The sequence below is a fragment of the Pleurodeles waltl genome, chromosome 5, assembly GCF_031143425.1.
Source record: "Pleurodeles waltl isolate 20211129_DDA chromosome 5, aPleWal1.hap1.20221129, whole genome shotgun sequence".
NCBI lineage: Eukaryota > Metazoa > Chordata > Amphibia > Caudata > Salamandridae > Pleurodeles > Pleurodeles waltl.
In genome coordinates, this window is record NC_090444.1 from 835,065,138 (window position 1) to 835,091,815 (window position 26,678).

At 45.3% G+C, this 26,678-nt stretch overlaps 1 protein-coding gene across 5 annotated transcripts in view; it reads right to left on the reverse strand.

The window, feature by feature from the left end:
- The window catches only part of TBPL1 (TATA-box binding protein like 1), a 219,964-nt gene extending 209,093 nt beyond the window's left edge, over positions 1 to 10,871 (reverse strand). The window contains exons 1-3 of one of the 5 annotated variants that reach the window (XM_069234885.1): positions 10,723 to 10,871; positions 9,723 to 9,926; positions 7,526 to 7,571 (exon numbers count right to left, since the gene is read on the reverse strand). The gene's annotated coding sequence lies outside the window, so the exon portion shown is untranslated. Of the gene's footprint in view, positions 1 to 7,525; positions 7,575 to 9,683; positions 9,927 to 10,722 lie in introns of all 5 variants that reach the window. The other 4 variants (XM_069234884.1, XM_069234882.1, XM_069234883.1 and 1 more) reach the window with 4 other exon arrangements.
- Between the last annotated feature and the right edge of the window lie 15,807 nt (positions 10,872 to 26,678).

Below are 26,678 nucleotides of genomic sequence, written 5' to 3' on the forward strand. Positions count from 1 at the left end.
ACACCGCGCTAGCAGGCCTTACAGCCCTAAGGCAGGGTGCACTATACCCCAGGTGAGGGCATAGCTGCATGAGCAATATGCCCCTGCAGTGTCCAAGTCCATTCTTAGACATTTTAAGTGCAGTGACGCATCCGGGAAGTCCAGGAACCTCAACAAAGCCCCAGGACTGCCTGCAGAGCACCAAGATTTCCAGAGGACAGCGGCCCTTTCCAGAAGAATCCTCCAAAAAGGACTCCAGAACCGCCCCAGATCCTTGAGCCTTGCCGGCTCTGCACAAAACACCCACAACCCGAGTCCAGGTGGCCCACCGGTCCAGAGAAGGTCTCCAGGCAATTCCAGCCTAGAGTCCACCCTGGGTTGACCCTTCCTGACCAACACAACCCCTGCAGTATGAATCCGGAGGACCCCCCGACCGTGACTGGATCCAACGAAGATCCACTGGCCAAAACATGCTGTCCTAAACCCCCAGGCCTGTGTCCTGAAACCACAAGTACTTATCTGCAATCTGCTCTCTACCGAGCAGCCCCAGGATTCCATTGCAGGCCCACAGCAACTTTGACCTCTGCATCAAGCCAGCCCCGTGTTGCTGGTGGTGCACTTTTGGAGTCAACCCAAACTTTGACCTGCTGCCATCCCAGCCCCAGAAGACTGGAATCTTAAGTTGTGTACTTTCCTGTTAACCGTGCTAACACTGCCCCCCAGGAATCTATTAACTCCTATGAAAATTTGCACTGTCAACTTTTGAAACTGAAAAGTGTTATGTACTTGTAAACTGCTTCATCTGCAAAAACCAAACAAAGTACATTTGATACATATGCTTGATACCTATTTACAATAGTACTTACCTGCAAACAAAGACCTTCTGGTTCTAGTAATAAAGTAACAAAATATAGTTTCGCTAAATAAAATCTACCGGCCTGGAGCTAGTCATTGAGTGCAGGGACGTGGAATTCCTACAGCCTGATGCTCAGGACATATTGTATGTGGTCACGGGCAACAATTTGTCATGTTTATTTTGTCCTTGTGACAAGTAGGCCCAAACCCCTGTAGCACAAACCCTTTGGCTTCCAGTTTACAGGGAAGGGAACTGTCTGCAGTTGAGGTATTATGTGTGTCCATATGTTAATGCTGTCCGAACTTGTATTTATTGTTCATTATTAAAAAGATTTCATTAGTAGGGTGAGCGCTGTAAGTAAACGTTTTAAGGTCACACTGCACTAATGACAGTGGTTCCACAAAAAAAAAAAAAAAAAAAAAAAAAAAAGAGTGTATACGTTTCAGCAGTTTAATTATATGAAGCTAAGTATAATGCTCCCAGAATGCTCTGATTAAATGCAAATGTTTGCAGAAGCTTCTAGGCAAGAGGGATGATTCTTTGCTTTTAAAATAAAATGTTCAGAAAAAATGCAAGTAGGAAAAAATAGGCTTCTCTACTATGAAATTTTGGATGCCATTTCTTTGAAGCATCATTTAGAAAAATGTGTTAATAAATGCTAGTATTTTCAAAAAATATTCCCAATAGAAAATTAGTGAAACAATTCTCAACAAGGTTATGGGAAGCACGAAAATAAACAAGCACTGGCAAAGCCAACCAATCTCACATTATTTGTGAACTTTTGGTTTGTGTCTTGTTTTGACATGGGTTTTGTAACACACTGTTGTTGTGGGAGCTGCCAGGCCCTCACCATTGCAACAAATACTGGCCAAAAAAAACAAAACGTTTTTTGTCCTAAAAAGCACATATTGCCACCAGTGGCGTTACAAAGGCCCTGCAGCACCCCTCCAGGGGATCCCCTCAGCACAGCACCTGCCATGAGTGAGTTAGGGGAGGGGGGAACCCTCCGTGTTCTTTGTTGGGGTGGGGGTTCCAGTTTCTTTACGCCACTGATTGCCACAGTAGTTCCTTGCACTAAACAAAACTACTTTGTGTGCCAATATGCTCCTTGTGAAAGAGCAGAATGCAATCACTCATAGTAAAGCCAGCCGATAGATAGAGAAACAAGTTTAATAAAAACAAAATATCTCTGTTAACCCCAGACCTAATTAGGGACGCAACTCTTAAAGAAAGTCACAAAAGTGCAGCAACTATATATGTCTTTGAATTAGTGGCTTTCATGAATTCACAGAGGTAGACAAGGAAATCTTACTGCTAGAAAATATTTGTGAACTGTATTTTAGCACAAGCATATATGCATGTGTAGATTTGCTCATGTGAAAATCTGTTGAGCGTTTACAAGTTCACTTTCCCTTCAACCGTTTTTCCCCCAACCCTGGAAGAACTTCTACTACTGCCATTGTCAGGAGTAAATTTGCATCCTCTCTCATGGTAAAAGATTAAAGAAGAGCTGGTGAAAATCCTTAAAACATGCAAAGGCATTCTAGCCCTGGAACTATTGCTTACTGCTTCCTCCAGTCCCAGTATGTAGATCTGCAGAAAGGTGGCATAATAAGGATATTGCTACATTAGAGACTGAAATTGCAAGTATTCAAACCCTACTACAGTAGTAGCCTTTGCATAGTCAGAGAGGCTATTATCAGGGATCCTATGTAATGAGATTGCTGCCATAATTTGTTGTCGCACTACATGGCACCAAAGGGACAGGTAGATTTTTTTTACAGGACACGTAGATTTAAGGAGCAACCTGTCCCATGGACATGTAGATATTAAATTCCACACCCCTGGACTGTGTCCCTCATTTGTAGACTGTGTGTGTACAACAAATGCTTTGCACTCACTACCCTCTGAAAAGCCCAACTGCTTGACCACACTACCACAAAAGAGAGCATTAATATTAACTACTTTAGCCTCTGGGGAACCCCTGGACTCTGTACACACCATACCTCATTTTGGTATAGGATATACAGATCCATCTTCCTACAATTATGACCGCCATTCGACCACGCCCAGTAAGGTTTCTGCTCAAACCATAGCACCGAGACCACAACTGACAGCAGAGCCATCCTTGATTAGTCAGCTGCCCTGATCCTCCTCAACCTCTCAGCGGCCTTCAGCACCGTATCGCACCACACCCTCATCGCCAGACTCCACCACATTGGCATCACAGGAATCACCCTCAAGTGTACCTCCTTCTTCCTCACAGGATGCACACAAAGAATCCACCTTCCTCCTTTTCCTTCCAAACCCAAAAACATAATCTGCGAAGTCCTCCAGAAATTGCCCCTCAGCTGCACCATCTTCAATGCCGACATGACCCCGTTGGCCAACACAGCCCACACCCACCGAATGAACATCTCATATGCAGGCAACACCCAACTCATCTTCTCCCTCACGGAAGACACTGCCACTACCAGACGCAATTTCCAGAATGCCATGACCAATATCACTGACTGAATTGAGAGCCAACTGCCTGAAACTCAACACAGACACGACCAAGGTTCTCATCTTTGGAAACAACACCTGCCCATGGGAGGACACCTTGTGGGCCACCAGCATTCGGTCCTTCCCCAACCCCCACCAACCACACCCACAACATCGGCATCACCCTGGACAACCAACTCTTCATGAAACACCAGGCCAATGCAGTAGCCTCCTCCTGCTTCCACACTCATCACCAGACAACTGGACTACAGAAATGCACTCTACGCTGAAAAAAAAAAAACACCCACCTCCTCAAACAACTTCAGACTGTACAGAACACCACAGCCAGACTTCTCCTCGACCTCCCCAAACGGGCCAGTATAACCCCCACCTCAGAAACCTCCCAGCCCAGAAGAGATGCCAGTTCAAGCTCCTCACCCATGTCTACAAGGCCCTCCACAACAGCAGAACCTCATACCTCAACCACCGCCTGACCTTCCACCAGCCTACCAGACAACTCTGATCTCCATCCTTCGCACACATCCCCTGCATCTAGCAGAGCCGCAATGAGGTTGTACTTTCTCCAACCACGCTGCCAAGCCCTGGAAGGACACACCTCACCCCCTTTTGCTGACTTCAGTAGGGAACTAAAGACCTTGCTCTTCGACTAAGGCTCATTGTACCCCAGAGCCTGGATACCCCTCTGGATGATGAGCTCATTCAACAAACACAGATTCATTGAATGGGAGCATGGGGACATGCAAATAATATTTATTTCCACAGTCTTACCTGCTCAAATTGCGTGCTCTCTCAAAAAGCAACTGCTGAATTTCTAAAATCCAGGACAAAACCTGACCTTTACTCAAAATTTCTGATTGTTGGTTTTTTTTTTCCCTTTCAACAGGCCCTCTTCTTACTTCCACCCTTCTTATGCCTCCTCTCACTGAGCACAACCTTCTCTGAGCACGTGTGCCTTTATTTTTAATGTAATTTTGCAATTTTCCCACTAATTTTAAACATCACAACCTCGTGTTCTCTGAAAGGCAGGCCCATGTAAACTAACAATGCCTAATTGCCTCTAGTGACTATTAACCCCCAACCAGCTATATTAACTCACATACCTGCACTGCCGCCTTAATTATCTCTCCTAAACCCGCCGTTACTCCAAAGTACCACAAAAAAACTAAAGTGAATGCATGGAATGGTTTATGTGAATAAATAAGATTGATCCACATAAAGAATACTTAACAACACTGGAATAACCACTAACCTTGGGTTCTGGAGCAGCATGCAGGCCAAACATAAAAAGCTTCAATGCCTTATCATGGGTAGTAAGCACTATGTAAATGTAATTACAATTACATGCTGCAACAATCTAAAACGAGCATTGGCAAAGCCAGTATGTCTCACTTTGCCAATTCATTTAAAACTGCAGTGAACGCAGCGATAAAGCAAGGTTTTTGCACAATATAATGTTGTTATACCATACAAAGATGTACCCATGTTGCATCGAGATACATAAGGGTGTGGACATCTTGGAAATATACAAATGAACACTCCAAGATGGCATCCACCTATTGGCTTTTCCAGTGATTGAACGCAATTTTACAAGCATTCGCAAAGCTAACAGCAGCAAGGGAGGGCAGCGTGCTCAGGGTTCCCATAGAAGGCTGAGGGAGAAAGTGAGGCACTGCCAATATGGAGGCATTGTGTGCGGGGGAAATAAATATCAAAGGTGACTGGGAGAAAGACGAACAGAGAAAGAGGGACACATACAGAAATGAGCAATGCTAGAGAAACATGCAAAAAATGTGTTGTTTTTTTTTTTTAAACAAAAATAGTTATTTTTATTGCTGAAGTTAGATAACCTCAAACAATCAAAAAGCAGAGTGAAACCTATATGCCCCAAGAGTGGAAGGAAATGAAGTCTGATAGTTTAGAAAACGAAACTCAAAAGCTTTGGAGGTTGGTTAGGTTTAGTAAGTAGCAAGGGAAAGGAGAAAAGTGAAGGTAGAAACAGGCTCACTCGATCTGCATGGCCAGATATTGTGCCGGCAATAGTAATAAAACCAAATCAGTATTCGTGATCAAAATTCCTCAGACATATAAAGACTCTACGTCTACATGCGTTAACCCATTAAACTGGAAAGGGACTATTCTCAGAACCATACACAAAAATGGTGACCCCCCCCGTCCCAGAAAATAATAGACTGATTAGTCTTATGGATGTGGGGAAGAAGATATATGGAAAAATACTATTACGTAGTCTAAAACTATGGAATAAAGAGGGGGAAACTTGACTCCAACAGAAAAAAAGGGCTTCAAAGAAGGTCAGTGCACCATTTATCACTGTTTTGGTCCATGGACAAATGCCTGCAAGTCAACTTAAGTTTGGGAAGCCCTGTATGCTTGTTTTGTTGATTTTAGATCAGCGTTCAACCTAGTAAACCGTGAAAACTTGTGGATGAGATTAAAAACTATGGGAATCCCAGAAGATCTATCGAGATTCTTGAGAGAACTCTACACCAATAACTGGACAAGAGTAATAGTGGACAAAAAGTGGGAAGCTTCTCAAGAAGAAGAAAAAAAAAGTATGGAGAATATGTGTGCTGGCTCCAATGCTCTTCAGCTGTATTTATCCGATCTGCTTAAAACCTTACAGCCTGCAGGGTTGTTTTCACCAACAAATGGGATGCTCTCACATCCCTTGCCTACTCTGTGCAGATGATTTGTTCTTCTTAGACAACATTTAAATTGGCCTTTAAAAAAAAATATAGGTCTTTGAGGTATTGTAGAAACAATGATCTGGTAATAGATTTTGATAAGACTAAAATTATGGCATTTGACCAAAAAAAAAAAAAAAAAAGCATTGCGGGTATGGGCTATTGGGAATACTCAAGTTGGGGAAGTATTAGAATACAAGTGTTTGGGGATTATTTTTTAGAAAATCTCTCTCCCAGTGTTTGCAGATTGATACGCTGAAATATAAAGCCTTCTCAACCACTGGTGACTTGGAAAAAATTAAAAAGTGATTATGGTGGCCCCTCACTTTACGCAGTTCTAGATGCGGAGGCTAGGGTTTCCCGACCTTTTTTGTAAGGAGTGGAGGTCCTGGGCTTGAGAGTGTACTGAGGTTGGGAAAAGATGGAGCTTTGTGCCTAAAGAATCCGTTCTACCTGCCAAAATGTGTTATGAGCCAGGCATTAAGGATGGAATCGTGGCCGATTGCTCACGGAGCAGCCAAAAGAAGCATCCTCATGCAGAGATTAAACAAAGAAGCGATTTAGATTAGGCCAGAGAGGTTAAACAGCTGCTGTAACATATGGCAAAGATATTGCACATAAACAATTAAAGTATTGCTTACCCCACCGCCCTATCAAAGAATGAATTTGAGCGGTCAGGGATGAGGGTCAGGAGAGAAGATCTGGAGTTTTTAAGACAATAAAGGCCTCTGCAGTTGATATTTGCGAACCTTGGGAATCAAATATCTCCTTTCTTTATCTGCACAAGTTGCTGATCCATGCAATGAGTTATACGATTTTAAGGTTTAGAATGTTTGCACCCGCTCCAATCTCACCAACATGATAGTATCTTTAAATAAATCAGACTGGTTATGTAGTTGTGGGTTAAATATCTATCTAGCGACCATACATACATGGTGGACTACATTTTTTTTTTTTTATTTACGTCATAAAATTTTTAAACCAGTCCTTTTAAAATAGAATATAATGGTGAACTCGAGGGCAACATTTTTCCTGTTTGAGATGTAACATTTGGGTCTAACTAGTGCATTCGCTAGATTTTAGTGGTTTAAAAATACGTCATGCCTGTAATAAGTGATACCTATCCATAGATGTTATAATGAATTAACATTTCTACTTTTAACAGTATTTTAATGTAACGTATTGATTTGATATTTATGGGCTAACGGACATTGTCTCAAACTTAGTTTATTATGAATATTAAGATAAATGCTCCAGGAGTAAGACAAACACATGAATATGGGTGAAAGCCAATTACTTAGGAGCAGAGAACTGAAAGACAGGAGAGCCACCCAAGTAGGGCAGAGAGGAACATCCAAAGCTCACTCAAAATATGTGATAAAGCAGTGATCAATATGCTGTCTGGAACAGTCTGCTAAGATACTGTTAAGACTGCAGAAAAAAAAGTTAAGTGTGAGCCCCACGAGAATGTAAAATGCAGTACCTCAACAAAAAAAGTCCACGGGTAAAAGTCTTGCTTCTCCGAGCCACTGCTAGAAACAAAAACATGTTATTATTACAGATCTTCTCATGCCTCATCCGTCACAGAGGTAAAAACACTTTTTTGGTGATGCAGGGGTCCTTTATTGCAGCGGATAAGTCACAGCAAATAATGTAGGTTTATTTTAAACCAAAGCCCAGTATGCTATGTGTTATCGACCAGGAATGTTTTACACATGTCGCTTCTAGGGCTACGATTCAGGTTTACAAAGAAAATGTGTGTGTGTACGTGTATAGCATTATAAACAGGGAGAGGCAAATCATCGCTTCACCATGTGCATCATAGCGAAACTTAACTCAATACAGAATTTAGATTCCTCACTGCATGGGGCTGTGGTGTGTAATTGGGCTTATACGCTTGAGAGCCTGATGCGTTGCTGATCGATTGATGACCTAAAGACGAAGACTGACTTTGTTGCTGATCCATTCCATGGATAGGTAGCTATGACAATGTGACTGATTAACTTTGTGCCTTTTCTTCTAGGTACCAAATGTGAAATGTAAATGTAAATTTATATAGTGCAGCTTTTCACCCGTGAGGGTTTCAAGGGGATGTCCATGGGCACAGGGAGAATAAGTGATTTGCCCAGAATCACAGGATGTAGCCATGTCGTTGGGGATCGAACCCCAATCTCTAGCTCCCGAGGCGGTTCCTTCGACCGCTGCGCTACATCCTCTCTAACTGTGCTGTTTTATAGTTTTTCTTCTAGCTAGATGTTTTCCAAATTCACGTTTCTACATTGTTTTCGCATGAAGTCCCACATGCTGATGCTAATCGGGGTTAGGTAGGGTTCCTTTGAGTGATGTTGACAGTGACAAATGATTGACGAACTGATTGCTGAGCTCTCCTATTAATGTTGATATATTCATCTTTGTTGGCTTAAGCTGAAGCATTCGAGCATATGTTTTCTCAAGTTCTGATTAGATCACGTTATTGGTGGTTGCTAATAAACTAATTCTGAGCTGATTGAATGACGTTTGAATTAACCGATACACAAGTATTGTAATTAATAGGGAAATAAAATTGTTTAAACGTATATTGAGTTGTGGTTATTCATGAAAAGTTGATCTAATTTTCTAATGTCTAAATGATTCACTTAGTCATTATTGACTGGTTATAGTGCATTTCAATATCATTAGTCACTACATGGCTAGGATACTCCATGAGATCCAAAATGTTAATCAGCCTAAACGCGTCACCTTGTAAGTTTACTTACTAAGGACCAGGCACGCTACCAAGTACATGGAATGTATTATCTTGTACTTTTATCCCCAAAAACGGGCTAATTAGTGGGCCTCGCGGAACGTTAGACACGGTATTATGCAAATGATCCAATAACCAGAAAGTGCTCGTGCAGGGAGTGACATCCAATAACCAGAAAGTGCTCGTGCATGGAGTGACAATGGAAGCTTACTTCATGTTACAGTAGAACTTTAGGAGGTTACACAATTTGATTATTCTATCAGTATTTTAATGAATTTATTTAGGAGGCCATGCGATTTATACACACACATGGGTTTTATGTGGGGTTATTCTGATTAACAGTTTTTTGTATTTTATGTTTTTTTTCCTTTTATTGTAATTTTGTGCAACGATTTTAATTAATCATGCAATAAAGATTTTCATACTTCAATAAGCAAACTAAGGCAAACACTGGTTTCACATTACTAGTGAAGAAGGAAAAACAACTGAAAAGAGCCATGGTGTTTTAAGTAGGTGGAGTACAATTACGTAACTCAGTGGTATTCGGTTCAACGCTGTCAGAGTCTGACATTTCCCAGGAACAATATGAACTTGAATGTATGCCACATATGCTCCAGCTGCTGAACTAGTTTTGGTTGTATGAACAACGGCTCCCACTAAAAAGTATTTGAAGGAAGTGGGGAGAAGAGGCGTTAAATTGCCTTAACTACATCGGCTGAGAAATGCAGAACGATGCCCCAACCACCTCTTCACCTACTCCTAATCCCTACAGCTGAACTGTGGCCACTTCAAACGTGTAAGAGGAGGCGAATCAGAAGACAGAACATATTATGTTTTTCTAACATAAAACGTTAATATGCCAGTTCAGAATGAGGCAGACAGTTTGCCTTACACTCACCCGCAAGACTGTGCTCTGGTTCACTTGGTCTGTACCAACCTGTTGTAGCTGCTGCAGGTAGGGATAACGGCTACAGTACGAGGGGATGCAGCGCTCCAGTTGAGATTCGTTGGCAGTAGACAAAGGTACTACAAGCTGTTGCAGTTGCTTGTTGGTACAGTAGGAGTCATTGGGTGGACTGACTGACACGAGGACTGCTGCTCTGGCGGTCAGATGTTCTATGGCTTGGTCTACAGCTTACACCTTCGAAAAACAAGACAACAGGTTTACAGGCAAAAAAATAGGAGTGTATTTGCATGGTGCTGAGATCTCAGAAAAGAGCCATTTTCTCTCTTGACTTGACTACATTTATTAGAAGCACACTATCTTTCCCCCATTCAACTAGATACAACAGGAATGAATACGCTTCAGGGTCAAGTTCGGAAGATGTAATTTAGTGATTTTATCGCAGACCTCCACTTGTGATGAAAGTTGCAGAACATGAACTGTAACCCCGAGGTGCCAGTTCTACTTTAATCTTATATATTTATCATGAAGCGCATGTAATGAATAATGGGAGGTTGTTACTTCTTTATTTTATTTTATAAATGTTCAGGACGTTTGCGTTTTTTCAGCACCGTTATGCCGCACGAATAAGCCTGGAATACTAACCAGAGAGATAACGTATTCCTACTTTCTCGTGAATGAGAGGAGAAAGCGAACAAACCACACAAGTAGTAACAGTCTCCATCAGTCTACACAAATCGCACGGAAGGCAACATAAACCAAACTAGATTCATTCGAGGGCAGGACAGATCGTTTCCATGCTGTAAACGCAGTGACCACATTCAATTAAATATAACTACACTGTACGTGGAAATGCGTAACATCCCCTGCTTTCATCACAGAGAAGAACTTTTGGGGTCGATTACTCAGAATTACATTATGTGACAAAGGAGCAGGAACAAGGAAACATGCATTTGTGATTTACAGGAACAATTTCTTCCGAACCTAGAACCTTCCAACTCAAGCATTTTAGTTAAAAACGAGGAACACATACCAAATATGGGGATCACCTGTCCGTTACCTACACGGACTGTTCACATATTCAGCCAAATATCCGTTGTCTCTTGTTATTCTGTTTAACGGACGTCATTTGTCCATCATCTCAGTACTTCCGGGTCGCACGACTACCAATCCAACAGCGGAACATAATCTGGAAGTATTTAGGTGCGCATGGTAATGTGTAAAGAGAAATAGTATTCGAGCTTTGGCGGCAACCTAGCCAATCCTAGCGCGTGGAACAGAATTTCGAAGTGGTGATTGGCTTCTTTTTTTTTTTTTTTTTTTTTTACATGCCTGTGTCCGAGCCTTCCTCCTGCATACAATTGACGGGTGCAGATCGAATGGCGATGTGTTTGGCGGGAGGTTACTTGATTTACGTCAATTATGGACTGAGTTGTCCAGGTCAGGCCCGGCTCTTGGCGCCCGATGTTTTGGTGGGAAAACGAGGGTATAATTGTGTAGCCGGGTGGTTGTAATGTTCTGCCCCCCCCCCACCCCCTAGGTATCGTATGAAAACGACACAGGTACTGCTTTTAACACTGAACTGGCATCCTGCACGTGCACTCGGGCCCTTCAATTGGCAGGCTCACCTGACCGGTGACATCTGTGTTGGAAGGGTGTAAGGTGGGTGTAAAGGCAGGTGCCCCAAGGAGAGGATGGGAGTAGGTTGTGTAACAAACAGTAGAATGTGTCCAGCAGGACACTACATCCCTTACAAACTTTGAACATAAAAACAAGGCCCATCTATGGGAATAAAACAAAAATACATTAAACATCAACTAAGTCTCTCACTCTCCAGATGCAATCTGCAGGACATCAGTGGACAATTAGGCAGGTTGCACTGGAAGACCCACTAATCTGTGCACACATTCATGGTTTAACCAGATACACTGGTAGATGGAGTCCGGATCCTTGAACAGCCTGCCTTTTGGGTCAAAGTACACTTGCAATGCTGATTGGTCTTGTGTGTTCTCGGGTGATGCGGTTAGTGTCAACAGTTCAACCTTGGTGCATCGGGAACATTTGTGGAGCCAGCTACAGAGGTTTCTCTTAAGGTATCCTGACTCCTGAAGGTCAATCCCGCAAAAACTGGGTACTCATTGGCGATGTTTAGAAGCCTTCTTGTTGCCGGTGGAGCCACTTCCAGACCATCCCTCGTGCGGGGGGTGGTTCAGTTCAGGCCCTTTAGATGGGTCGCCACAGAACCTCATGGATTGTGCAGGGCTACATGTGAGCTGCTGCTGGACCACCAACAGAAACCATGGCCTAGTCATTCGTGCAACCACAAGTGTGACTGACACATGGCTGGGTGTGCTTGCCAACAGGACCCGGGTGCGGATGGGGCTAGCAGACAGCCTTTTGACAATTGGTCCTTCATTATATCAGGTGTGCATCTTTGGTGTCTGTAGTTTGCGGGTGTAAGGCTCCACTTTGGTGATGAGATGCTCCTTTGGTGGTCACGGTGATGCACATGTAATTATGGTGTTGTTGCCCTTTGACAACCTGTACAGCAGGTGGCAATTATTTGCATAGTGAGGGACTTCACAGCCACATGGTTTGTTGTATTGTTGGTGCGGTTCTTTTCCTTAGGCGTGATTGGTTGCTGGCAGGGATGCCATCTGCTTCAAGCAGGTGGGTGGACAGTCACACTGTGAAAAGTGGGGCAGATGCACAGATCGTCCATGCAGGCAGCTTACTTTTGGTAATCCAGCTGGGCTGTCGCCAGTGATGTTGACCCCGGGGGCCGGCTTGTGTTGGTAGGTGCAATCTCAGTTCTCAATCTTGTCACTCTTGTTCATTCCTTCTGCGTACCTGTGGTCATCCAGTTCTTCAGTGTGATAGGATTGTCACACACATTTCTAACCTCTCCTTTTCATTTCTTCTTTGTGAAATGGCATTGTGCCATGCTCTCTTCTTGCTTGTTGTGATGTGGCGTCCAGTCGCATGTCCTCTCTGCACATGATGTGAGATGGCGTCAGGCCTCTTTGCACAAACCTATCGCTTGTCCTGTCTTGTCTGTAGGACTGTGCATCTTCTCTTCATGTTGCAATGGTGGCAGCTTGCCACTCACAGGTGTGTGACTATCCTCTTACCTTTAATGGGCCACTGTTGACTCTGTCTTTAGGCAGTGTGGGGAAGAAAACACGGACAGTCTCTGGCCCACTGCAGGGCAGTGCTGGCGCAGTTAGGATTGTTTTGATCTTCCTGCATTCAGGCCACACTGGGCCCCTCCCCTGAGATCTCCTTGGAGCTCTGCTCCATTAATGGCAGGTAACCTCTTGTCCGCCTCCCCCGTTCAAGGGCGCAGTGCTTGTGCTTCAAGGCTGCACTGTCACAATGCTGTGTCCTGCCTATGTTAATGCATGCCCAGCAGGATTGATCACTCCGTGTGACATTCTTATTGACGGGCAGATGGTGGCTATTCAGTGCTGGAGTTGCCGTCTGGTATGGCCTTTTTCCTGGTGGCACTGGGTAGATTGCACCTCGTGTTGTTCTCTTGTAAGGCCTCTGCTCCTTTGTTGCATGGAGGACAAGGCAGGAGCGATCTCCCCTTTTTAAAATATACACAGGCAAAATGACTACCTCAGCCGCACATCCCTCCAAATTTGTCGGATTTCAGTATTTCTACATATGGTGCTCTAACACTATATCACACCTGCTGCCAAAGTGTGTAGACTGGAACTAAAAGACCAGTAAATGTTAGACAAAAAGAAAGAACAGTGAAGCACACATATGTAGATTACTATATATCCAATTCAGTCTATTTATAAATCAATCCTGTCAACTATTGCAGATTATTTTAGGACACCCGGGTGTTATCCAATATTTTCTATATTTCAAAGACAATCACGAACCTCTAATTATATTACTTTCCCAACATTTACCTCTTTTATTTACATTATTTATATCTCTCCACACTTATCAATACCATCATGATATATAAAAATATAACCCAATTTCTTAAAAACAATATTCACATTCAATTATTTTCAGTTTTAGTCCAAATGTTGTAGATTACAATCCAGTTGGTTGTGAATTAGGTCATCAGCTTGATTGATTGAGAATTATAGCCAACATCATCATATTCAACAGTATAAGCCTATTTCCCAAACAGACATATACAATCAATAGATGTAGATTTTAGTCCAATCAGTTGTTGATCGAATCCTCAGCCCACTTAGTTGGGCATTGTAGCCGACACATGTTTCATCCTACAACAGGACTTCTTCAAGGGCTGGTTGGGTATTAATATAAAAACATCATTAAAATATATTCTTTATTCCTTCCTTGTTTATAACCATAACATTATTTACATCATAAACATGTATCCATCCATATAAGCATCTTCGGAACACAAATGTCTAAAAACTTCTCTCATTTGAAGAGCCACCACACCAAGAACTGTGTCCATGCTTATTTACCAAAATTTGTGCTTTAAAATTCAAATAAATAGTGAATAAAGTAGAAGATTACCAATATATACCAATGAGTGCCGTATAAATGATTGTGTCTACACGAAGAAAAACAATTGTTAATAAGACATCCGATCTGCCCATTGATGAATCATATATTAAAGATTCTTTGTTAATCAGGGGATTTCTCAAACATTAATATTTCATGGATTACCTTGAATCTGTTATCAGATACATCGTAATGAAAAAAACAACACAACCACTAGAAGAGGAAATTTGTGGTAATTAGATAGGGACTCCACCTATGTAGCTATTTATATATCTGTTCATATATACATATATGAAATGGCAGTGAAAGATAGGTACATTAATCCATTACAAGATGGCGATCGTTTACGTGCTTCTTATGCATTGGTGTTTCCAATTCAGGTATTGAAGAAACTGAAACATGATTGAATGTTCGATACCTTAAAGGGCAGCCGATGGAGGTGGGCGAGGTTTGCCAATAAATTTAGGAGACGCTGTATATGAGGCTAACTTATCACTCGGTTTTCGTTGTTTGGGGATCAAATAGGTAAAACTAGTTCTGCGCTAGGCTATGCGCTGAATAATGTAATTTTGTATATGAGAGCGTGATAATAGTGAGTGATATATGAAATATCTAAGTAATTAGGTATTGCTCTAATGTGCTAAGAGGAGGTTAGCAGGTTTATTGTTGTGTACCTTTGAGGGAAATATTTTTGATGGGAGTATTATATATTTAAATTGGGATACAGTATATGAACATCTGGTGGTGGACATCTAGTCGTGAAGGTTTTAATATATCCCTTTGAGGGGACACAGTTGTCGACTTTGACAATATCGATTGTAAAAGTGGTTTGTGGACAATGTCTCTAGGAGGTCCGGAGTTCACGTGACACCTACATAGGTGGAGTCCCTATCTAATTACCAAACATTTCCTCTTCTAGTGGTTGTGTTGTTTTTTTCATTACGAAGTATCTGATACCAGATTCAAGGTAATCAATGAAATATTCATGTTTGATGACTCCCTTGATTAACAAAGAATATTTAAAATATGATTCATCACTGGGCAGATCGGGTGTCTTATTAGCAATTTTTTTTCTTTCGTGTGAACACTGCATGAGTTCCACGGGTAGACAATCATTTAGATTGGTATATATTGGTAATCTTCCACTTTATTCACCATTTATTTGGGATTTTAATGCACAAAGTTTGGTAAATAAGCATGGACACAGTTCTTGGTGTGGTGTCTTTTCAAATGAGAGGAGTTTTTAGACATTTTTGTTCAGAAGATGCTTATATGAGTGGATACATGTTTATAATGTAAATAATGTTATGGTTATAAACAAGGTAGGAATAAAGAATATATTTTAATGATTTTTTTATATTAATACCCAACCAGCCCTGAAGAAGTCCTGTTGTAGGACGAAAAACATGTCGGCTACAATTTCCAACTAAGTGGGCTGGGGATTCAATCCACAACTAATTAGACTAAAATCTACATCTATTGATTGTATATGTCTGTTTGTGAAATAGGCTTATACTGTTGAATATGATGATGCTGGCTATAATTCTCAATCAATCAAGCGGATTACCTAATTCACAACCAATTGGATTGTAATCTACATCATTTGGACTAAAACTGAAAATAATTGACTGTGAATATTGTTTTTAGGAAATGGGGTTATATTTTTGTATATGACGATGGTATTGGTAAATGTTGGGAAAGTAATATAATTAGAGGTTTGTGATTGTCTTTGATATATAGAAAATAGCGGGATAACACCTGGGTGTCCTAAAATAGTCTAATGTAGTTGATCGGATTGATTTATAAATGGGCGATCTTCCCTTTTCAATGCTCAGTTTCTTTGTCTCTCTCTCTTCCCCTCCAGGGCACTAGGCTTCAGGCAGGGTCATGGCAGAGGTCGTATTGTGAAGTGGCTCTTCAGTGGCTTGTTGTCCATGTTCTGATCCCCTCTAAGTCTGTAATAGCTATCTGTGACCCGATGGGGCAGTTGTGTGGATCCAAGTCTTTTCCTTGTGTCTGCTTGCTGGCTCTTTTCCAGGAGTGTAGCGCAGACAGTCTGTGGGACTATTTAATTATATAGTAATAGCTATTGTAGGGCTGCTGGATTTCCCAATATTAGGATGTATCAGTTGTCCCAATATAGTGATGCCTACAAAGTATTTATTTACATTTGTTTTTCTGGCGCATATGGCTTAGTGGGGCTTCTCGTCACTTGTGCTTCTTGCTTTGGTGGCTCCCTGTGTGAGGACTGCTTAACTTCATTTGGTAGGCATTTCTTGACAAATGGCGCCATCTAGTGGGTAGTTTCTGATACAGTGCTGCCTTTTCAAATGTGTTTTTAATGAGCACAGTTTTCTTGAGACTATGCAACAAGCAAGCCAGCTCAGTTTGCCTCTTCGTTGGGCTCCAAGCCTGACAGTCAAGTTTATACCACACTCAAGGGTCGGGAAAACCAGCAGGAGTTTACCAACGAGGTAACTGCACCATGTTTTAGACTTCGCTCTCTCCTTCAGATTTCTGCACCCTCTGGTGCACAGCAAGACAGGATCCCGATGCTACAGCAGAAAGGGGCTCGGCACGCGCCACTTTTACCCATGTGCAGACTCTACCGGGGAACTCCTCTCTCACCGTGCAGCAGATGTGGTTCGCTTCGTGCCATGGAATGAATGATGATGGCAGGGCCCACTAGGGGGGTACATGATGCTCTCGCTGCCACAGACCACCTTCGCGCTGCAGGAAAATTCTCCTAGCTCTGCAGGTACATGGCCACACACATAGAGCTTCACTCCCAGGCTACTCTCACCCTCTGACTGCGCTGTGGGCAGTGTGTTAGGAGCAGTGGGGCCTCTTTCTCCTTCACTTTGTGTTGCTGCTTAGGGCGAGGTCGTGAGAGCACCACAGGTCCTTTGTCATGCAGGGCAGCAGGGGCAGCTGGTATTTTTAGGTCGAACGCAGCGTACGACCTCTTGTATACTCTTAAGTATACTTCTTCTGTGAGCTTCCAGCCATTTCATTTGTTAATTTCAGTGTCATTTAAAAATCCTTGCTTGCTAGAGGTCAGTCATTCCTCTTTGGCCCTCCTTCTTCTGTGCACAGACCAACTACTGTATAATTATGCTTTGTCCTGTTTATCTAGTCTGCAGGGGACAGTTTTTTACTTTGTTTCCTGCTCCTGTCCAGGGAAGCTTCCCTTTTCATTTGCAGAGTATTCTTGCTCTGAGGCCTGCCCTCCTCCACCAGTAGGCTCCCGCCTGTGCCTCATCCTTGGTGGTCAGTGGTGAGCCTTAAGTATTGTCTGTCTGTTTGCCTTTGTGTCTGTTTTTAGTGTTTTCTTTTTCTGTTTCTCTGTTGTTCTCTGTGCATTTTTGCTGTGCCTTTTTGTCGGCTTTTTCTCTGTTCGCTGCATTCTCCTGCCTGTTTCAGCCTCTTGCCTCATGGTTTCCCGCTGCTGCCTCCCCACGCCCCTAGTGTGCTTATTCGCGCTTCCCTTCCACCTCCCAGTTGCTCCTCCCTCCCACCTCCCTCTCTTAATGGCGGCTGCGCAGCGGCCGCACCAGAGGCAAGCCTGTCGTCGCCCGTCCGTGCCTAGACCTCGCCCAGCACCAGACCCCCTGGCCCCCACGACCCCCCCCGGCACCCGACACTACTAAGACGCCAGCACCCTCCAAGCCCTCAACACCAGCCAATCCACCACCTGCTTCCAGGCCTCACCAAAGCTCACCCATGGACCCTTCTCTTGCTGGAGCTGCAGCTTCTCCACCCCCGAGCCACCACCTGTAAACTGTAAACGTGGAGAAGTGTGGCTCAACGGTTAGAGCGGCAGACCCTGATGCAGAAATCTGGCCCGGGACCAGGGTTCAATTCCCGCCTCGGCGGGTCTTGGGCTCAATTTCCTCGGACCTGATAATTCTCGCATCAGTGCCTAATCTAATTCATGGGTCCCACTCTGTAACTCTGGGCAATAGCTTGCTTAATCTCCACAACGGCCCCAACAGCGCTGGGATGCCTGGCTTCACCTTGGAGGTTGCCCAGGAGTGGGCACCTCACAGGGAAAAGCCAGGAGGGGTTCCACAGCGGTATGCGTACAGCGCCTTGAGACCCTAACGGGTGAGTAGTGCTCTATACAAGTACGAAGTTTACATTTTTACCCAACATTGTCATAGCCATCCCAGATGATTACAAGATCACCCGCAGAGACCGCACCAACAGACCGGGAGGAGGAATCGCCATTGTCCACAGGAACACCACCAGAATCTCAACCAACACCGAAGACACCCTCAGCACCGCCGAACACATGCGCTTCCACATCCACTTTGATCCCAAGACCACCCTCAGAGGTACCCTCATCTACAGACACCCCTGACCTCGACCTCAGTACAGTGACTCCATCAGTACTCAAGCCCTTGCTTCTACAGATTACATCCTCCTCGGAGACCTGAACTTCCACCTCAAAAACACCAATGACAGCAACTCCACCACCCTGCTTGACAACCTCGCCAACCTCAGACTCAAATAGCTCGTCACGTTTCCCACCCACTCCGCCGGACACACGCTCGACCCATTCTTCTCCACCAGCAGCCACATCGCCTTCAGCCACACCACCAAACTCCACTGGACCGACCACTACTGCATCCACTTTACCTTCGATAAACCCACCACCCGCAACTCATCCCCCGCCGCAGCTGGAACAAGGTCACCAACAACCAGCTGATCTCCGCCTTCACCCAAGCCCCACCAGCTGACACCACCGACCCCGACACAGCCGCCCGCAACCTCAGGCAATGGATCGACGACTGCGCCAACACTCTCGCCCCAGTCAAGAAACCCTCGTACAACCGTGCTGTCAGAAAGGCCACCTGGTTCACCACCGATCTCCGGACCTCCAAACAGGCCTGCCGAAAACTAGAGAGAAAGTGGCGCCATGAACAGACATCAGCCACCCACACGGCCCTCAAGAATGCCATCTGCAAGCACCACCAGCTCATCCAGACCACCAAGCGATCCTCCTTCAAGGACCGCATCGACAACAACGCGCACAACAGCAAAGAGCTCTTCAACATCGTGAAGGAACTCTCCAACCCTAGCTCCAGCACCAACAACATCCCACCTTTGCAAGACCTCTACAACTCCCTCGCCACCTTCTTTCACCGCAAGATCGCAGACATCCACGACAGCTTCAGCACAAAGACCCCACCAGCAGTCGCCAACACCTTCGACTCACCGCCCCCCAACCACACCAACCTCCTGCTCTAATGGACACACGTCAACGACGCTGACACCACCAAAGTAATGGACACCATTCATTCCGGCTTTCCATCTGACCACTGCCCGTACTACATCTACAACAGAGCGGGCTCCATCATTGTCCCCCAACTCTGTATGATCATCAATAGCTCCTTCGAGACCGCCACCTTCCCGAAAAGCTGGAAGCACGCTGAGATCAGCGCCTTACTCAAGAAACCCAAGGCGGACCCTAAGGACCTCAAAAACTACTAACCCATCTTGCTGCTTCCATTCCCGGCAAAGGTTATCGAGAAGATCGTCAACAGGCAACTGACCCACCACCTGGAGGAAAACAACACTCTTATACCCGTCCCAATCCGTCTTTTGCAGCAATGACAGCACTGAGACCGCCCTCAACGCTGCCACCGATGACATCAGGACCTTCCTGGACAAAGGCGAAACTGCAGCCCTCATCCTCGACCTCTCGGCCGCCTTTAACACCGTCTGCCACCACACCCTGCGCATACACCTCCACGACGCAGGGATCCGTGACAAAGCCCTACTGGATCACCTTCTTCCTCTCCGACAGAACACAGAGAGTCCGTCTCCCTCCATTCCGATCAGAAGCCACCAAGACCATCTGCGGCGTACAACAAGGATCCTCCCTCAGCCCGACACTCTTCAACGTCTACATGGCACCGTTCGCCAAAATCGTCCGATCTCACAACCTCAACATCGTCTCATACGCCAACGACACCCAGCTGATCCTCTCCCTCACCAAGGTCCCCGCCAGCGCCAAAACCAACCTCCACGAATGTGTGAAGGCCGTCATCAACTGGATGAAGAACAGTCGCCTAAAGCTGAACTCAGATAAGACAGAGGTCCTCATCCTCGGCCTCACCCCCTCTGCCTGGGATGCCTCCTGGTGGCCGCCCAACCTGGGAGCCGCACCAATGCCCACCAACCACGCCTGCAACCTGGGTTTCATCCTTGACTCATCGCCCTCCATGACCAAACAAGTCAACGCCGTCTCATCCTCCTGCTTCAACACCCTCTGCATGCTCCGCAAAATCTACAGGTGGATCCCTACTGAAACCAGAAGGACGTTCACCCAGGCCCTCGTCAGCAGCAGACTAGACTACGGCAACGCTCTCTATGTGGGAACCATGGCCACGCTCCAGAAAAGACTGCAACGGATACAGAACTCCGCCGCACGCCTCATCCTCGACGTCCCCTGCCACAGCCACATCACAGCCCACCTGAGAGACCTACACTGGCTCCCCATCAACAAAAGGATCACATTCAAACTCCTAACCCACGCCCACAAAGCACTCCACAACGCCGGACCAGCATACCTCAATGATCGTCTCACCTTCTACACCCCAAACCGTCAGCTCCGTTCCGCTGACCTCGGCACCGTCCCACGCATCCACAGGTCAACAACCGGCGGCAGATCATTCTCCCACCTCGCTGCCAAGACCTGGAACACCCTCCCCATCCACCTACGTCAGACCAAGGACCTACTGACCTTTTCAGAGACTCCTCAAGACCTGGCTGTTTGAGCAGTAGCAGCTCCTCCTCCCCCCCCCAAGCGCCTTGAGACCCTCACGGTGAGTAGCGGGCTCTACAAATGCAATGACTGATCGATTGATTGATTGAGCTCAGCTGTAAACAAGGCTATATATCAGGCTGTTATCTTGATCACTTTAGACCTTCGTGGGCTCTCTGCTCCCTCTCAGCAGCCTGGCTCCCCCCTTCCCTGGCTTGGATTTTCTTTTTCAACTCTCGCCAATCCTTATATACGGTGCCCACTTCTGCTCCATACTGGGTCTCATTCGCAGCTCCATCAGTGAACCTCATTTCACACACTCCAAGTTCAGTACTAAGGCTCACACACATGCCCTTCAGGACTCCTCACTTCTGTGGTTCAGAGGCAATGGCACTCCCATGCTGGGCCCCACTCTTAGCTTCACCAGGGCACCTCCAGGCTAAAACTCTGCAACACTGGCACACCAGTACTAGGTTCCACACATAGCTCCATTAACACACCTCACTTTTGACGTGTGCTCGTTACTATTCCAGTACTTCAGCCCACATACAACTCGTGTCAGTGCTCCTCAACCCTAACCTGCAGCGCCCCATTATTCCGATACCAGGAATTACTCAACGCTCCGTTTCTCATTCATCATCCACTGCCTTTCTGTTATTCCAGCACTAGGCCGGAACACAATTCTGTCTATACCTCCAATCCTGATTTGAAGAGCCCCAATATTGCTGTATTGAGAGTTCACATACAACTCTGCTAATGCACCGCCTGCTGTTCTGCAGTTCCCCTTGCTGTTCCACACTCTGACTTCTGTTTGAGGACCTGGGGGAGCCAATTAAATATGTTCTTAGCTGACATCTTTATTTAGGAGGGCCTGTTTCACCTATCTCACTCCATTCTTTCCTTTACCTTGTTTACTCTCAATGTTTTCCCTCTCCCCCACTATTCTTTTTCCAGCTCTTAAAATCCGCTTGTTAACAGTTTTGCTCTCTTTCAACTGTTTGTTTCTAGTCCTTTCCCTTTTTTTAAATTTTCCTCTTCCTTTTGTTACCTCCTCTTTCAAACTCACAAAAACTTGGTTATTACCTTCCTTGTTTCGTTCCACTTTGTTTTCTTCACCAGGCGTTCATTCTTTCACTATTTTTTTCTCTCCCCTTCTTTCTTTGTCTTTTAATTACTTTTTCCTTTGACTCAGTTTGTGTCCTTTCACTTTTTTTTTTGCACCTTTCTTCCTTTCTCTTGAGTTTTTCTTATCTTTATCTGTCAATTCACGTTTAATATAAATCCCTCTTTTTACAGTCTGTATGTGGAAGCCACAAGGTACTTGTCTGGACGTGAAGTGTCAGTTTCCCATTCTGTGTGAGTGAGAAATGTGTGACTACATACATGCCCTGTTTCTCTCACCATCTCTCTTTTTTTCCCTCTGTTCATTTTTCTCTGTCTTTTCACATTTCTTACATTATTTTTTCACCTTATCTTTCGATCGCTAGTTTCCTTCCCTTTTTTCTTTTGTCTCACACGTTTGCTCTATTTTTTCTCTTAGTTGTGTGTTCTTTCCTTTTTTCTTTCTTTCTTTCTTTCTTTCTTTCTTTCTTTCTTTCTTTCTTTCTTTCTTTCTTTCTTTCTTTCTTCCTTCCTTTCTTTCCCTTCTTTCCTTCTTTCTTTTATTTCTTCATGACCCCTTCTCTTTCTTCCTTTTGTCTGTTGTATTCTGTTCACTTCTCTTTTTCTACCCTTTTTCTGCTCTCTTGAGACCTAGTTATCAATGGAGCAACAAGTGCAGTGCCACTGGGGCACAGAGACCTACAGACCTCACTCAACTCTAATTACTGCTCTGTTTTCCTACCAAAATTCCAGTCAAGCATTTTCCTTTCTTACTCCAGGGCCCAGGGCCGATGACACCATTACTAGGCCACTTGTCCTCTCCATCATTACTCCCGACTGCCTCTTTCTTTTCACACTCCAATCCATCCCCTATGATATTTTTGTTATGGTGTTTTGAGCATTTACACTCTGCTAAAAGTTTATTTCTGATAAAGGTTTATATGATAATTGTATATGTTTTAATCTAGTGGAAGAAAGTAAATGGAAGTGCTTTAGTTAAACGCTGGGCCACTGGAATTATATGGCAGGAGAAGATTAAATTATGATGCAGGGTTGACCAATTTATGTGGCAAGAAAATTCCAGTTATGAATTTACAATGTCAATAGCTCTAAATCAAGAAACTTCAAGACCTATTTCATTGCAAATGCTTGTTTGCAAATGTCTAAATTGGGGTTTGCCTTGCGAGCTGCATGCTCTGGTAGCAGTCGCCTGGAGAGGATTTGCTGTGGCACAGTGACTGCCAGATGTTGCTGCAAACACTCCACCAGGCCGCAGCAGCTTTCCCTGATGCTGCAGGCCTCACAAATGTTGGACGGGTATATGCAATGCCATGGCGGTCCCGGTCCTCTCCGAACCCCAGGCTCCAAACCAGGCAGGTGAGGAGCCGTACAGGTTGTCAGGGTTGGATATGTGACAAAAGCCACAGATGAGTCGAGGGGCCTGGACCGGCTTCCTCCTTGTTCCAGAGTGCTTCATGCCTGTGAAGTGCTTCAGCTGTATTGGTAGTTCTTAGAAGGGCACCGGCTGTGGGCAAATGGGCTGCAGCAGCTCTGCTGCTTTCTCTCACACTTGGACAGATGGCAGTGGGTGTGGTTAGCTTACAGGTGCCTCATTTGTTTGAGGCCCGGGTCACTTGAGAAGCTTGTTTTGCTGGATGCGGACTGGGCCGAGGTGCAGGGGGACACTCCTCCCACTGGTAATCAAAAGGCTCCTGACTCTTTCTCTTTTATTTCCCTCTCTGGCTATTAAGGTTCTGCTCCTGGCATCTGCTTTTTCCAGGTGGTAGGGTTGGCAGGCTTTACACAGTGGAGCACCAGCGTGAGGATACCTGGGCATTTTCCTAGAGGTCATTTCTGTGATGAGGGAGGTAACAATGGATCCATACCCTTTCACAAGCGTCCTGTAATAACCAGTCAAGCCAAGAAATGCCCTGACTTGAGTCTGGGTTTTTAGAGCTTTCCAGTCCAGAATTATCTGGATCTTGGGCTGTAAGGGTTGCACTTGGCTTCCACCTGCAAGGTGGCCCAAGTATAAAGCAGTGCCCTATCTGGTATTTGGATGCCTTAATAGCGAGGCCGGCAGATTGCAGTGCCTGCCAAACCTTCCCCTAGGTGGACCAGGTGATCTTGACAGGAGAAGCTAAAGACGGCAATATCATCTAGAAATGCTGCACTGAAGGACTCTAAGCCAGCAATGACTTGATTTACCAACCTTTGAAAGGTGGCAGGGACATTCTTTAAACCAAAGGGCATAACATTGAACTGATAATACCCACCATGTGTAGAGAATGCAGTCTTTTCTTTTGCTATGGTGCCTTGCAAATTTGCCAGTAGCCTGTAGTTACGTCAAAAGTGCTGAGAAACTTTGCTGCACCTAATTTGTCTACCAGCTCCTCAGCCCTTGGAATGGGGTGAGCATCTGTCTAGGTGACAGAGTTGAGACCTCTGAAGCCCACTGTAGGAGGCTGGCTTGGCTTGTAGTGGGTACCAAGGGGTACTTACACTCGGTACCAGGTCCAGTTATCACTTATTAGTGTAGAAGAGGTGTTTCTAGCAGCTTAGGCTGATAGCAGGTAGCTATAGCAAAGCAGCTTAGGCTGAACTAGGAGACATGCAAAGCTCCTACTATACCACTGGTGTCATATGCACAATATCATAAGAAAACACAATACACAGATATACTAAAAATAAAGGTACTTTATTTTTATGACAATATGCCAAAAGTAGCTCAGTGAGTACCCTCAGTATGAGCATGCCAAATATACACAAGATATATGTACACAATACCAAAAATATGCAGTAATAGCAAAAGGAAGTAATGCAAGCAATGTAAAGTTACAGTAGATTGCAATAGGAGCACATAGGTATAGGGGCAACACAAACGATATACTCAAAAAGTGGAATGCGAACCACGAATGGATCCCAAACCTAGTTGAGCTTGTAGAGGGTCGCTGGGGCTGTAAGAAAACAGTGAGGGTTAGAAAAATAGCCTACCCCAAGACCCTGAAAAGTAGGTGTAAAGTGCACCTATATTCCCCAGAGAGCACAGAAGTCGTGATAGGGGAATTCTGCAAGGAAGACCAACACCAGCAAAGCAACCAAAGTGGATTTCCGGACGAGAGTACCTGTGGAACAAGGGGACCAAGTCCAAGAGTCGCGACAAAGTCGAGAGTGGGCAGATGCCCAGGAAATGCCAGCTGAGGGTGCAAAGAAGCTGCCACCAGATGGTAGAAGCTGTGGATTCTGCAAGAACGAAGAGGGCTAGAAACTTCCCCTTTGGAGGATGGATGTCCCGAGTCGTGAAGAAGCTTGCAGAGGTGTTCCCACGCAGAAAGACCGCAAACAAGCCTTGCTAGCTGCAAGGGTCGCAGTTAGGGTTTTTGGATGCTGCTGTGGCCCAGGAGGGACCAGGATGTCGCCACTTGGATGAGGAGACAGAGGGGGCGCCCAGCAAGTCAGGGAGCGCTCACAGAAGCAGGCAGCACCCGCAGAAGTACCGGAACAGGCACTTGGAAGAGGAGTGAACCGGAGCTCACCCGAAGACACAAAAGGGAGTCCCACGACGCCGGAGGACAACTCAGGAGGTTGTGCACTGCAGGTTAGAGTGTCGGGGACCCAGGCTTGGCTGTGCACGAAGGAAATCCTGGAAGAGTGCACAGGAGCCGGAGCAGCTGCAAATCACGCGGTACCCAGCAATGCAGTCTAGCATGGGGAGGCAAGGACTTACCTCCACCAAACTTGGACTGAAGAGTCACTGAACTGTGGGAGTCACTTGGACAGAGTTGCTGAGTTCCAGGGACCAGGCTCGTCGTGCTGAGAGGGGACCCAGAGGACCGGTGAGGCAGTCTTTTGTTGCCTGCGGTTGCAGGTGGAAGATTCCGTCGACCCACTGGAGATTTCTTCAGAGCTCCTGGTGCAAGAAGGAGGCAGGCTACCCCCAGAGCATGCACCACCAGGAAACAGGCGAGAAAGCGGCAGGATCAGCGATACAAGGTTGCAGTAGTCGTCTTTGCTACTTTGTTGGGGTTTTGCAGGCGTCCTGAGCAGTCAGTGGTCGATCATTTGGCAGAAGGTGAAGAGAGAGATGCAGAGGAACTCTGATGAGCTCTTGCATTCGTTATCTAAAGAATTCCCCAAAGCAGAGACCCTAAATAGCCAGAAAAAGAGGTTTGGCTACTTAGGAAGGAGGATAGGCTAGCAACACAGGTAAGAGCCTATCAGAAGGAGTCTCTGACGTCACCTGCTGGCACTGGCCATTCAGAGCCGTCCAGTGTGCCAGCAGCACCTCTGTTTCCAAGATGGCAGAGGTCTGGAGCACACTGGAGGAACTTTGGGCACCTCCCCTGGGAGGTGCAGGTCAGAGGAGTGGTCACCCCCCTTTCCTTTGTCCAGTTTCGCGCCAGAGCAGGGCTGGGGGATACCTGAACTGGTGTAGACTGGCTTATGCAGAGATGGGCACCATCTGTGCCCATCAAAGCATTTCCAGAGGCTGGGGGAGGCTACTCCTCCCCAGCCCTGACACCTTTTTCCAAAGGGAGAGGGTGTAACACCCTCTCTCTGAGGAAGTCCTTTGTTCTGCCTTCCTGGGCCAGGCCTGGCTGGACCCCAGGAGAGCA